The 14109-nt window shown below is 34.6% G+C and overlaps 1 long non-coding RNA gene across 4 annotated transcripts in view; it reads left to right on the forward strand.

The window, feature by feature from the left end:
- Positions 1 to 14109, forward strand: part of LOC105467616 (uncharacterized) — a 74346-nt gene that overhangs the window by 21500 nt on the left and 38737 nt on the right. For 2 of the 4 annotated variants that reach the window (XR_011625345.1, XR_011625344.1), the window contains exons 3-4: positions 1884 to 2066; positions 10673 to 10809. The exons of 1 other annotated variant lie outside the window; for it this stretch is intronic. This is a non-coding gene — a long non-coding RNA (uncharacterized lncRNA). The remainder of the gene's footprint in view (positions 1 to 1883; positions 2067 to 10672; positions 10810 to 14109) is intronic. One more of the 4 variants, XR_979033.2, reaches the window with a different exon arrangement.

Here is a 14109-nt window from a genome sequence, read left to right on the forward strand (position 1 = left end):
TCACCCACTTTGAATTTTTATGAGAAAAATAATTATCATTTTTCTATTACATATTATAAGATTGTAAGCAATACGCATTATTTTTGTCATTACCTTGATTGCTTTCATGACTTAAAGATGGGATTACGTAATTCTCATTGAAATGGTTTAACATTGTGTCAGCATATCAGTACAAAAGCCTCAATTTGGGACTACATTTTATTTACTGTACTTAAATATGAATTTAGATTGTTAACATCTGTAAAGTGGAGGAGGCTTATTAGTATACCCTTTAGAGGACTTTTGTAAAAATGTTTACAAAATCGATTTTTGTGGGAGAGTCTTTTCTGATATAATTACTCTACTATAACCTGTTTAAGAAAATAATTTTGGAGACAGAAGGTACGGGAATCCTTTCTCCTAGAAAAGTGAAGGACTGAGTTACTTTTGGATAACTTAGAAAACTCTTTTGTTAGGAGAAGACTGCAGATTCCATTGTCATATTCCAAACTCACTTCAAAGGAGCGTTATCTGGACTCAGTTTTGGAACCCATCACATAAACCTATTTTTTCCATGATATAAAGTTGGAGAAAATGTTTTTACATCTGTACTTCTGAGTCATCTGTTCTTAATGAAATTGTTAGCAAACAGTTCTGATAATGGCACCATCCTGACAGAATTTATAAAGCCAAGACTGGCTGGTAGAGTGCTCTTGAGAATTCGAGTTGCTAAAATTTTAAGTACTAAAGGGAAATTCAGTACTTACCAAAGCCTTAAAAAGTATGTAGGCCAGAAGAAAACAAAGGGAGTAATTCATGAAAGATAGAAAAAGAAAAAAAAAAGTCTGTAGGAAGATTTATGAATCCCTAATGTATTTTGCTGTAATTGTTAAATCCCTAGTGCAAATAGATGAAGGACAGAATTCTGATGCATTTCCTCTTACCTTCAGAATTTTTCTCCATGTAAGATTAAGATTTTACAAATACAATGCATTTTAACATGTTCTCTTTTTCAGGATTATAATTTAGTCGTGGAGGGAGTTTAAACATTTCAGGAAAAGAGAAAGTCAGCAGGGTTATAAAATACATATCATTTTATCTTTCACCAACTTCTGTCCTATGTGATTCCCAATATTCGAAAACAGACTTAGAGCATTTGTACACTCCAGATGCATAAGAAATATAAATGTATTGAGACATATTCTAACAGATATATACATAGCTAATATGTGTATAATATTTACATACAAAATAAGGCATAAAATAATGTTGAAAATCACGAATCTGTACTTAAAACTTCACTATGAAAAGGAAAAAAATTAAGAACTAAAGTTAGGAAAGTTGCCCAATATTTATAACTACTGAAGATACAGAAAAGTTGCTTCTCAGTAAGTTGATCTGCTTCTCAGAACATAACATTTGCTGCTTCAATCTTTCCATTATTTTTCATTTAATCGTTTACAAGAAATCATTAAATTGAGTCTAAAAATGTCCTTTTCTTAACAATATTCTATTAGAGTGGAAATCAAGTGAGAGAATCCCTTTTCAATCAATAGTGAAGAGTAGAACATAAAGTATCTCCCTTGAGAGTATGAATGAAGGTGATACACAAGAGAAATTGAAATGTAGACATTTTGACAGTTTTTCCTTTATGTAGCTCTATTTTTAAAGGATTAGAAGTATTCAAACTAGCAAGACAAAGTACTAATTTGAACTCTCTCATTGGGAGTAAAAAAAGATGTCAAATTTTTGTCTAAGTTTATATTGGAATATCGATATTGGAGAAAGATAAAATGCATCACTAGCTTGCCAAAACAAATGCACACTTGATTTAGTGGTTCTAAAGCAATAGAAATTTATTTCTTCTTTATATACTATCCATGATGGACACCTCCTGTTGGCAGGTAGGTTTCATCTGTATGTTAATTGAAAGACTGTATTCCTTCTTGTGGAATCCATTTGTCATTCCACTGTGACCTACAGCCTCAGAATCCTCTTATCTCCTGTTCATGAAAGGAGGAAAGACATTGGAGAAAGCATGCCTACAACTTGTTGTCTGTGTTTGCAACTAAAATTCAGTTTCAATGGTAGGTATTTTGTCAGTTTTTGCTTTTTAGTCTATGCCCAGTAATTAGAAGAGTGGCATGCTGTGAGGATAAGACATTTAAGTATTTGTTGAAGATGAACTTTGTGTATTTCTTCGCCAAAAGACTAAGAATTGATTACGAATGTTACTCTAAGCTTTGGTGTGATGAAATAATATTTCTCATTGACTGGAAATTAAATGGTATGATGAGTATCAGGGTTAAAATATAAAACTATTTAAAACAATAATAGCTATAATACTTTGTTAAGAAATACACTGTATAAAAAGATGTAAACTGTGACATCAAAATATAAAATATGGGGGTGGAATGGAGTGAAAGTGTTGTTTTTAATGCATTCAAAGTTATGTTATTATCAGCTCATTATAACTAAAATGTTTTACGTAAGCTTTATGGTAACCGCAAAGCAAAAATCTACAGACAAACCAAAGATGTTTAAAAATATTTAAATATAAGGATTCAAAGCACCACTAGAGAAAATCATCACTAAAAATGGAAGACAACAAGAGAGGGGAAAAAATAAATATCTATAAAACAACTAGAAATCAATCAACAAAATGGCAATAATAAGTCTTTAGCTGTCAGAATTTTAATACAATCATGTAATGCTTAACAATGGAAAATAAATTTAAAAAACAATTAGCCTGGCATAGTGATGTGCACCTCTAATCTCAGCTACCCAGGAAACTGCGGCAGGAGAATCGCTTGAACCCAGAAGGTGGAGGTTTCAGTGAGCTGAGATCACGCCACTGCACTCCAGCCTGGGTGACAGAGTGAGACTCTGCCTCACAAAAAGAAGAAATAGAAAAGGATATTCCATGCAAATGGAATACAAACATACAACACAAAATATAATATATATATGCAATACAAAATACTATATACATATATATATATATGCACCTGACATTGGATAATACTTAAAGTAAAATTAAATACTTAAAGTAAATATTAATAGATCTGTAGGGAGAAACAGATGGCAATAAAATAAAACAAGAAACTTCAATACTTCATTTCAGCAATGGACAGATCATGCAGAAAGAAAATCAATAAGGAAACATTGGAGATACATTACATTTTAGACAAAATAGACCTAACAGACATATATAGAACATTTCTTCCAACAGCAGTACTGTGCACATTCTTCACAAGTGCACACAGAACATTCTCCAGAATAGACCATATATTAGGCCACAAAACATGTCTTAACAAATTTAAAAAGATCAAAATCATATCAAATATCTTTTCTGATCACAATGGTATGAAACCAAAAATCAGTAACTGGACAAATTTTTAAAAATTCACAAATACATGGAAATTAAACAATATTCTCCAATCGCCCAACGAGTCAAATAAGAAATTAAATGGGAAACTAAACATATCCAAACTTATGGGATACAGTGAAGGCAGTTATTTCAGGAAAGCCTATAGCAATAAATGCCTACATAAAAGAAAGAAACATCTCAAATAAATAACCTAATGGTTATCCCTCAAGAAACTGGAAAAAGTAGTACAAACTAAACCCAAAATTAGTAGAAAGAAGGAAATAGTAAAGATCTGAACAAAAGAAGTGAAATAGAGACTAGAAAAACAATAGAAAGAAATCAATGAAACTATGAGATGGGTTTTTGAAAAGATAAACACAGTTGAAAAGCTGTAGCTGACTAAGAAAAAAAGAGAAGACTCAAATAAATAAAATCTAAAATGATAGAGGAGATACCACCACTCATAACACAGAAATACAAAGGATTATGAAACTGCTATGAACAATTATACATCGATAAATTAGATAACCTAGAAAAAATGGATACATTCCTAAACACATACAAGTTGCCGAGACTTAGTGATGAGAAAAGAAAATCTGAATAAACAATAATAACTAAAGAGAATGAATTAGTAATGAAAAGTCTCCCATCAAAGGAAACTCAGTACCTGATGGCTTTATTTTTGAAATCTTCCAACATGTAAAGAAGATCTAAATATATATGTTTTTGTGGTGGTTAGTACTGGTTTTTCCTTTCCATATTTAGTGCTTCTTACAAGAACTCTTGTAGGGCAGGCCTGGTGGTAACAGAATTCCTCAACATTTGCTTGTCATGGGAGGATTTTATTTCTCCTTCATTTATGAAGTTTAGTTTGGCTATGAAATTCTGGGTTGAAAATTCTTTTCTGTAAGAATGTTGAATATTGGGCCCCAATCTCTTCTGGCTTGTAATTTCTGCTGTAACGTCCACTGTTGGTCTGATGGGCTTCCATTTGTAGGTGACTTGGTCTTTCTCTCTGGCTGCCCTTAACATTTTTCCTTCATTTCAACTTTGGAGAATCAGATGATTATGTGTTTTGGGGTTGATCTTCTCGTGGAGTATCTTAATGGTGTTCCTTGTATTTCCTGAATTTGCATATTGGCTTATCTTGCTATGTTGGGGAAGTTCTCCTGGATAATATCCTGAAATGTGTTTTCCAGCTTGTTTCCATTTCCCTCATCTCCTTTTGGTACTTCAATCAATCATAGGTTTGGCCTTTTTATGAAGTCCCATATTTCTTGGAGGTTTTGTTCATTCTTTTTCATTCTCTTTTCTCTATTCTTGTCTGCATGCCTTATTTCAGCAAGGTGGTCTTCAAACTCTGATATTCTTTTCTCTGCTTGGTCAATTTGGCTGTTGATACTTGTTTTGCTTCATGAAGTTCTTGTGCTGTGTTTTTCAGCTTCATCAGGTCATTTATGTTCCTCTCTAAACTAGTTAGTTATTCTAGTTAACAATTCCTCTAACCTTTTATCAGTGTTATTATCCTCTTTGCATTGGGTTAGAACATGCTTCTTTAGCTCAGCATGGTTTTTACTTCTGAGGTAAGTTTTTAGTTTTGTTTCTTCTTTTTCTTTTTTCTTTCCTTTTCATAGTCTTTACTTTTACTCATCTTCTGAAGCCTACTTCTGTCAATTAGTCCATCTGATCTCCTGTCCAGTTCTGTACCCTTGATGGAGAGATGTTGCAATCATTTGGAGGAGAGGAGGCATTCTGGTCTTTTGGGTTTTCAGCATTTTTTCACTGATTCTTTATCATCTTCATTAGTTTGTCAAGTTTCTATCTTTGAGGACACTGACCCTTGGGTGAGGTTTTGTGGGGGCTTTTTGTTGTTGTTGATGATGCTGTTGTTGAAGCTTTCAATAATCAAGTATCTCTCTGTAGGGCTGCTGTAGGTTGCTGGGGGTTCACTTCAGACCTTATTAATCTGATTTGCTCCCATGTCTGGAGATGTTATTGAAGGAGTCTGGAGAACAGCAAAGATGGGTGCCTGCTCCTTCTTCTGGGACCTCTGGCCTTGAGGGGCACCAATCTGATGCCAGTAGGATCACTGAATAATAGAGTGTCTGACAACCCCTGTTGGAGGGTCTTACCCAGTTGGGTGGCATGGGGAACAGGACCTATTGAATGAAGCACTTTGTCCCTTGGCAGAGGGAGCGTGCTTCACGGGGTGGAAACCCACACATCTGGGCTGCCTGGATTCCTCAGAACTACCATGAGGAGATGTTAAGTCTGCTGGTCCACAGAGACTGTGGCCACCCCTCCTTCCTAGGGGCTTAGGTCCAGGGAGATCCAGATTCTATCCCTGAGTCTCTGGCTGGAGTTATTGGAGTTCCTATAAGGAAGCCCTGCCCAATGAGAAAAGATAGGTCAGGGTCAGGCCTGAAGAGGTACCCTGGCTGCAGACTACTACAGCAGGTGTGTTGGGCTGTGGGGACAAGTCTTGGGACCAAGCCGTCCAACCTCCTTGGCTCCAACAGGTAAAAGTGCAGCCTGGAGCTATACAGGTGGGTGCCACTCTTCCCCTGCCCCAGGAGCTTAGTGTGTTAGGCAGTTGCAAGTTCCAGTGCTGGCTGCTGTCCCCTCCCCCAAGGAGCTCAAAGAGCTTAGACAGCAGGCAGCCACAGCCACCATGCTGGTCACCCCTCCCCCAAGGTGTTCAGTAGGCTTAAGCAGATTCTCACAGAGGAGCTGTAAGAATCTACACATTCTGGGTTTGGGACTCTAGGCCCCAGTGGCATGGGTTTGCACGTGGGATCTTCCTATCCATGGGTTGCACAGTTTCGTGGAAAAAGCACAGTTTCCCCAGCTGTATGGCACACTCACTCACTGCCTCCCTTGTCTTAGTGGAGGGGGTTCCCTTACCCCATATGATTCTCAGGTGGGCCACCACACTACACTGTTCGTCCTTCTTTCCGTGGGTCATGCCAGTCTTCTAGTCAATTTTGATGAGAGAACCTGGATACCCTGGTTGCCAGTGAAGGATTCACATGATTACTGTGGGTTTTTTCAATGGGAGCCTCCGAACACCACTGCTTCTAGTCAGCCATTTTGGCCCCACCCTCTACCAACTGATTCTTAAAGGAATTTCTACTGAGAAATTCTTTTGGTAAGACTATTTTTTTTACATTATATTAAGTGCTAAGTCTACCAAGGCAATTACTATAAAAGATTAAATTTTAATAAGAATGATTAATTTTTTGTAGGAATTTTAAGCCATGTTTCCCATGACCACAATCGCCATATATGGTGTGCATTTGGATACTGAACAATTCTAGGGGCAACATTTGCAGAGTAGCATCCTTTCTCAACTTTTATAATTCCATATATGTCCAATTTTTTTTTCCTAAATGCAATCTTAATTTTACATTTTTTTTCTCCTAGAGGAGAACTGAAAAAGTTTAGGTTCTCTTTTCCATTGTCATTTTTATTCATCAAGCTTCCAATACAGTCTTAAAATATAGATTGCTTGAATTTTAACTCTCTGTTCTGCACATTAATCAGAAAAGATCTGTCAATTCTGAAGAAAAGATTGGGAGTATGGGACAGATTAAAAACTGACAGATTACATTTCTACAAAAGCTCCAGATCAGTTATATTTTTAAAAAATTATAATCAGGGTCTGAAAGTTTATTATAAGTTTTACAAGCATGAAGTTCTGTCTCTATGAACCCTATTCTGCTCTCTTGAAGCATTTTCAACCATAATTTTAGAATTAAACCATATCAATAATAGTAAACTAATTTTATTTTCATACTGCCACTATAACTTCTTCCTAATAGAATAAAAACTATACTTGGAATTATAAATATAACAAACTTAATGTATACAAGGAGGCCTTCACAAAAGAACGTATCTTTAAAATAATGTAGGCTACAGTATCACGCCATACTTACTTTAATTTCTTTTTTATACTCATAATCTAAAATGTACTCAAAATATAGAATCAACAAATCTCAGTTGATAAAAGTATTTCAAAATCACAGAATCTTGTGATACAAGGTTCTGAGTTTGACATTTATCTGGTTTAAAATACACTTCTCAAATATTTATGTGAGGAGAAACACATTTTCAGGTTTTTCCCTAAACTTTAAGGAATATATGTTGAGACATGAAAGAAAGAAAGAAATTAATAGTGATTCATGGAAACACAGTGGGGAGAAAATGCTGTGAAGTTACTGAATACTTAAAACTACCTTTCCTAGTACATTTAAAGTCATGATTATCCAATGCATCCAATATACAGCTCATCTTTACAAGAGAAAAATCAGTAAGACCTTTAAATTATTCACTTTATCTCTTGATATCCTCATGAAATCCTCTCAATAATTTTCACCACTTTTGCATCATAAACATCTTACTGTGATAAGTGAATGTCACCTTCACTGATATTTTCAAAATATTCAATACAGCTAAGCTGGACTTCACTAGATTGAAAAAGATAATAGAATATTACGAATAAAAACTCACAAAGATATTTGCTAATGATAATTGGTAATTTGGGACAAATGTCTTGCTGAATAGAGCTAAAGTATCTAAAAAAATATATTTATAATCATCTCAAAAGCACAAAACCATTAACAAGATACTGAGGCATCAGTAAAACAAACTTAGTACACCAGAGTAGAATTCAGAAAAATAACATTAACATCAGAATTGCTTTTGCCCTAAAAATATCTGCTGACTGAAACAAAAATCAAACAAACAAACAACAAAAAAAGACTTTAAAACTAAACTGACTTTAAAGGCATCAAATTACGAAGGGACAATACAAAGTCAAGTACCCATTAAACAACTTTGAATAAAGTTGGAATTCTCAAAGGAAAATCCCAAATGATGAGTCAAAGGAGATGAAATAGCCTTTGAATGAACTTGGGGCTTGGCTTCCTATAGTCCTGGTTGTGTAGAGAACTGAAAGCATTGAATGTAGATTAAGAAGGTATTCCACTGACTGTCATGGAATTGCTCTGAAGAAGTAAACAAAAATCCTCTCTAGAAGACAATACCATCATCTGAGGCTTTGTATTACATGTACAATTCATTTTTCCATAATGTAGTGATAAAGAAAGAGGTAGTGGAATATAAGAAACAATGAAGGGGCCGGGCACGGGGGCTCACGCCTGTAATCCCAGCAATTTGGGAGGCCAGGGCGGGCGAATCATGAGGTCAGGAGATAGAGACCATCCTGGCTAAAATGGTGAAACCCCGTCTCTACTAAAAATACAAAAAAAATTAACTGGGTATGGGCGATAGAGCGAGACTCCGTCTAAAAAATAAAACAAAATAAAATTTAAAAAGCAAAAAAAAAAAACAATGAATGAAAGTCATTAGATAGAATATAAACAGAAATAGATTACATACCTGGATATATTGGAATTATTAGATGCAGAAGGTACAACTAGAAATTAAAGCTGACCAAATAATTTGTCAGGTAATTAGAAACTACAAAAGTAACTTGGATATAATACAATAAAATTATATAAAAAATAATAAAACTAAAAAAGATGACTTTGATAAATACTTGTAGCAAAAAAAAAGAGAATAAAGCAGTAACTATGGCCCAAATAACTCTATAAGATGGGGCAAAATATTCCAAAATTATAAAAGAGAATGAAGAGAATATGAGTGACATAGAGAACATGATAAGGCCAAATTTTGGTATAACTGGAGTCCCAGAGCCATAGAAAGGGAAAATGGAGCAGAGGCAATATTGGATGAGATAGTATTCAAAATAGACAGCAACACGCAGATTGAAGAAATCAAAATAATTCCAAGAAGAAAAATTAAAGTAATATAAACACAGACATATCAGAGTTAAATCAGAGAAAAAGGAAATTTTTAAAGTAATCAGAGAAAAGTACAAAAGATCATCAAAGAAACAGTGTTTAGACTGACAGATGACTTCTTAACAAATTGGATGTCAGGAATACTAGGAGGGATTATTAATTTACTGAAGGGAAATTATTGCTAACACTAGAAAAAAAATTATTCAAAATGAAGTAAAACTAAAGTCATTTTCATACACACACATACACATACACATACACACACCCCACACACATCCCTATACTTGAAAAATGACAAGAGAGTACCCATACTAAAAGAAATTATAGAGAGAGTTCCTAAGGCAGAACAAAAATGATTCCAGATAGGAATCAAAAGAGACAAAAAAGTTAGGACAAAAAAGAATAAAAATGCACATAATCAACATGAACTCAAATAAGTGGAAGAATGACTTATGGCTGTGTGTATCTGTGTGTGTGTGGTTTGTGTGTAGTACATAATAGAATATAAATGTAGAGAAAACATGGCTTGTATTTTAATGTCTTTCTGTTACTCTAAGTAGGATAAAATTGTAAATAATTGTAAATAACATATCATTTGATCATTTGATGATGCATCTTTACAAATACAACAAACACAAAATAAATTAAGAAGAATGATTATATACCTAAATATTAGAGGAGACTATTGACTGAGGGGTGTGTGTGTGGGTGTGTGTTTAATCTAAAGTCAAAAGAGTAAAGAACCAAAAACAGGTAGAATAGTTTTTTCAGAAAAAGCATATTCTAATAGTATATCCTTTACTATATCTATAATGACATTAAATATCAGTATCAAGTTGATACAAAAGTTGTCAGACTGGGTTTTTTTGTTTGTTTTTTTTTAACCCTAACTGTATGGTCTTTGCTGAAGAGACATCCAAAACATTAGAATAAACAAATATTGGGAAAAAATTGTAGCTATATTAACCTAGTAAAAGCAGACTAGAAGCAGCAGCTAGATTATCTATTTTCAAAGCTCAGTAACATTAAATAACTTTTAAAAAATTCTCACTTATGTTTTACGTCCCATAAGTTAAACAGACAGCATGGACCATTATAATCACTACATGAGCCAGGTAGAAGTAGGAATCTTCTCAAAAACTGCTTCTACTGTCAATGCATAGTTGGAAAAGAACATGGCAAATCACACACTCTCAGAACTTCTGACCTGAAGGAATGACCATCACTGCTGTTTATATTTGTGGACCAAAAAAATTCAGATATCCACATTTACATTCCAAAGAGGTGAATAAGAGTAATCTTTCCATGTGTAATTCTAAATTGTTATATATCAAATATCATAACCTGAATACATGAAATATCATATTTATGAATAAAAATAATTGATAGAATGAAGAGAGAAAATACATAGGACAAGAACTCTGAATACCAGACAATCTGTCTTGTAAATATAGTTTGTCTAATTCAGTGCCTGTTTTGATAATACCTTCCTTTCTAGCTCCTAGGATGTCCCAATCTGACAGATACAGCTGTAATTTTAAACCACCAAATGGAAGTCCCTCTGTGTTTGGAATTTATTCCTTCTGGTGGGTTCTTGGTCTGCTTGACTTCAAGAATGAAGCCGCAGACCTCGCGGTGAGTGTTACAGTTCTTAAAGGTGGTGCGTCCAGAGTTGTTCCTCCCCGTGAGTTTGTGGTCTTGCTGACTTCAGAAACGAGGCCACAGACCCTGGCGGTGAGTGTTACAGCTCTTAAAGATGAGGAGGACCCACGCCGTGCGCCATGGCTCACACCTGTAATCCCACCACTTCGGAAGGCCAAGATGGGCGGATCACGAGGTCAGGATCAGATCATCCTGGCTAACAGGGTGAAACTCCGTCTATACTCAAAAATAGAAAAAACATTAGCCAGACGTGGTGGCGGACACCTGGAGTTCCAGCTACTCGGGAGGCTGAGGCAGGAGAATGGTGTGAACCTGGAAGGCAGAGCTTGCAGTGAGTCCAGATCGTGCCACTGCACTCCAGCCTGGGCGACAGAGAGAGACTCTATCTCACCAAAAAAAAAAAAAAAAAAAAAAAAGGTGGCACAGACCCAAACAGTGAGCAGCAGCAAGATTTATTATGAAGAGTGAAATAACAAAGCTTCCACAGGATGGAAGGTGACCCACAGGTTGGGTGCTGGTGCTAGGGCCAGCTTTTATTGCCTTATTTGGCCCCGCCCATGTCCTGCTGATTGGTCCTTTTTACAGAGTGCTGATTGGTCCATTTTTATGGAATGCTGACTGGTGCATTTACAATCCTCTAGCTATACAGAAAAGTTCTCCAAGTCCCCACTCTACCCAGGAAGTCCAGCCGGCTTCACCTCTCACCTCTAGGGTGGCTTCTTTTTCTGTTTATTAGGGAGCACTTTTGCCAAGAGAATGATTCGGAGTGAAGTCCTATTCAAATGAACATCTCAATATGATTACTATGCTAGGTTCCAACAAAGTAAGTCTGTATTCCAAGAAGTACACACATGTAATGACAAAGGAATCCTAGTGTGGTTGAAAGTGAGAGAGAAGGGGGTTAGAAACACTAAGTGCCTGAGCCATCCAATATGCAAGGCGGTAGAGTCTATAACTGAGCCTAAGTCCACCACGTGTTAACTCCTACTTTCAGGTCGGGGACAATGTCTTAACTCTTCGATTTAAAGCCTTTATTTATCTAAAAAGTAGTCAAAAATTGTTAAGTTTTGTTAGGAGAATGGACTGAACAGTACAGCTCAAGAAGATATGCAACATGCCACACAGTAAAGAATCATGGCATGTTAATTTTAGCTTCAATAACCAAAGATAATGTGGGTTTTAAAAAAATTAAAGCAAAAAAGAAGCACAACTACATTTTTTCCTAAACATCACTGGCAGGAATCTAGGAAACTGAAACGTTTTCAACAGAAACTAGTGTGTCTGCTCCGCATCGGGCTTGTTTACCACCTGAAAAGTTGAAATAGAGCAACTATCTATGCTTTCCTCAAATTGTATTAGTATTTTTATTTTTTAGAATATGAACTCAAAAGTCTGAAATTTGGAATGCCAGATAAAACTGGAAAAAGATAACCGATTTAAAGGTATCCTTGATTTTTAGACTGTTTAAATCAAGCTACTGACTTAGTACATTAATTTGATTCACATTATAATTTAGTTTAAATACTTAGCTTTCTTGGAAAGCTTTTTAAAATAGACTTAAGAAATTCCATTGTATTTCCTTAAAAGGTCTAATTTAGCCTTGAAAGGTTTTTAGGGAAGGTGGTTAGTTTTTAAGTACAGTGATTTATTTTAAAAGTGAACCAAAGTTAGTGAAAAAGAAGAATGCAATTAACAACTAAAAATTTGGCCTTTATTTTAAATGAACAGTATCTTGTAATTATCATGCTATTTTTTGCCATTACATAGTATCAGAACCAGCAATGTTTACTAAGAAGAAAATATGTATTCCGTGAAAATGAGTTCAGTAGTTAAACAAGAATAGAGCATGCTTTATACCATCTCATCTCATTTGATCTTTTATAGTATTCATTAATTGTTTGGAGAATCCCCTCAGTAAAGAAATGTGTTTAACTATAGTTTCCTAAAAGGGTTGATAACAAAATAATTTCTTTTTGTTTTGTCTTTTTTTTTTTCACCAGAAAATCTATTGACATTTTTCAGAACACAGTGATTTGGGAAATATTAACCCAAATCAAACCCTTTAATATACATAGCTAAAATATAAAATATGTACAAAGACAATTATAAACCCCAATGCAAAGGGGAAAAGGAAATTTCCATTTTTCTTTGTACAAGTCACATCCATCTCCATGATGAAAATAATAATTATTAGAACATACTGAGCACTTACTATGTATGAGAGTTGCACACTCTAGCACCTTATACATATTAACTCTTAATTCTCCTAAATCAACTTCCTCCCAAAATGCTGGAAATGAACATTTCCAGGTAACAGAAGCTACTGAAGCTGGTGAATCACTGCATTGGTAAAGGGCAAGAGATCTAAGGCCAAGAAACACTGGCTAAATGTCTAATTCTGGTAAATTCATGTGTAGAGCTAATGTGATAGACATAATATGATGGAAAGATATTGAAGGAAACCCAACTTACAAGCTATTTCAAGTCTTGTTGTCAAATCCTTAACAAATAAAGAAAGTAGCAGAGCCAGAAAAATGAGCTGTATTAATCATATATGTCAACTAGCTTTTATTCAACATGTGTGATATTTTTAATTTCAGTTTTTTAATAGCTTCTGAAAACATGTTATTTCTTTATAAAAGTCTAAAATATTAGTACTCTCACTTTCATCAAAATTGTAATTACTATCTCATTTATGAACATATTGAAAAATCTTAGTTAGGTTTTCCCTCAGAATTGAAAGGAAGTTTCAGTATTACAAATTTTTTTAATTAACCTGGATTAAAAGAATAAAGGAGAAAGAAAAAATCACAGTATAATTTCAATGGCTTTAGAAAAAGAATTTGATAAATTCTCCATTAATTTTCATCACTGCTCAGGAAACTACTAGTAGAAGATCTTCTTCACCAGAATCTCTATCAGAAATGTAATATAAAATATTACCTTTTTAACATCAAGGAAAAGACAATATACCTACTACCACTGCCTCTAATGAACATTATGCTGGAGGTCCTAGCCAGTGCATAATAAGAAATTAGACAGGGATTGAAATACAGAGGTAAAGGGAAAGAGAGAAGAATCAAAGAAAGAAAAGGGTGTAAGTATGAGTTAGAAAGAAAGAAGAACACTAAAGATAATCACTGTATTGACGAGATTCTTAAAACTAACAAAAAACAAATTTTATCAAAGATAGATCATTGTTCAAATATCATTCCTATAAACAAGCATCAGCAATTAGAAAATGAAATTCTGAATTAAAAAAGTATTTTGCAA

This window comes from Macaca nemestrina, chromosome 7 (assembly GCF_043159975.1).
Source record: "Macaca nemestrina isolate mMacNem1 chromosome 7, mMacNem.hap1, whole genome shotgun sequence".
Taxonomy (NCBI): domain Eukaryota; kingdom Metazoa; phylum Chordata; class Mammalia; order Primates; family Cercopithecidae; genus Macaca; species Macaca nemestrina.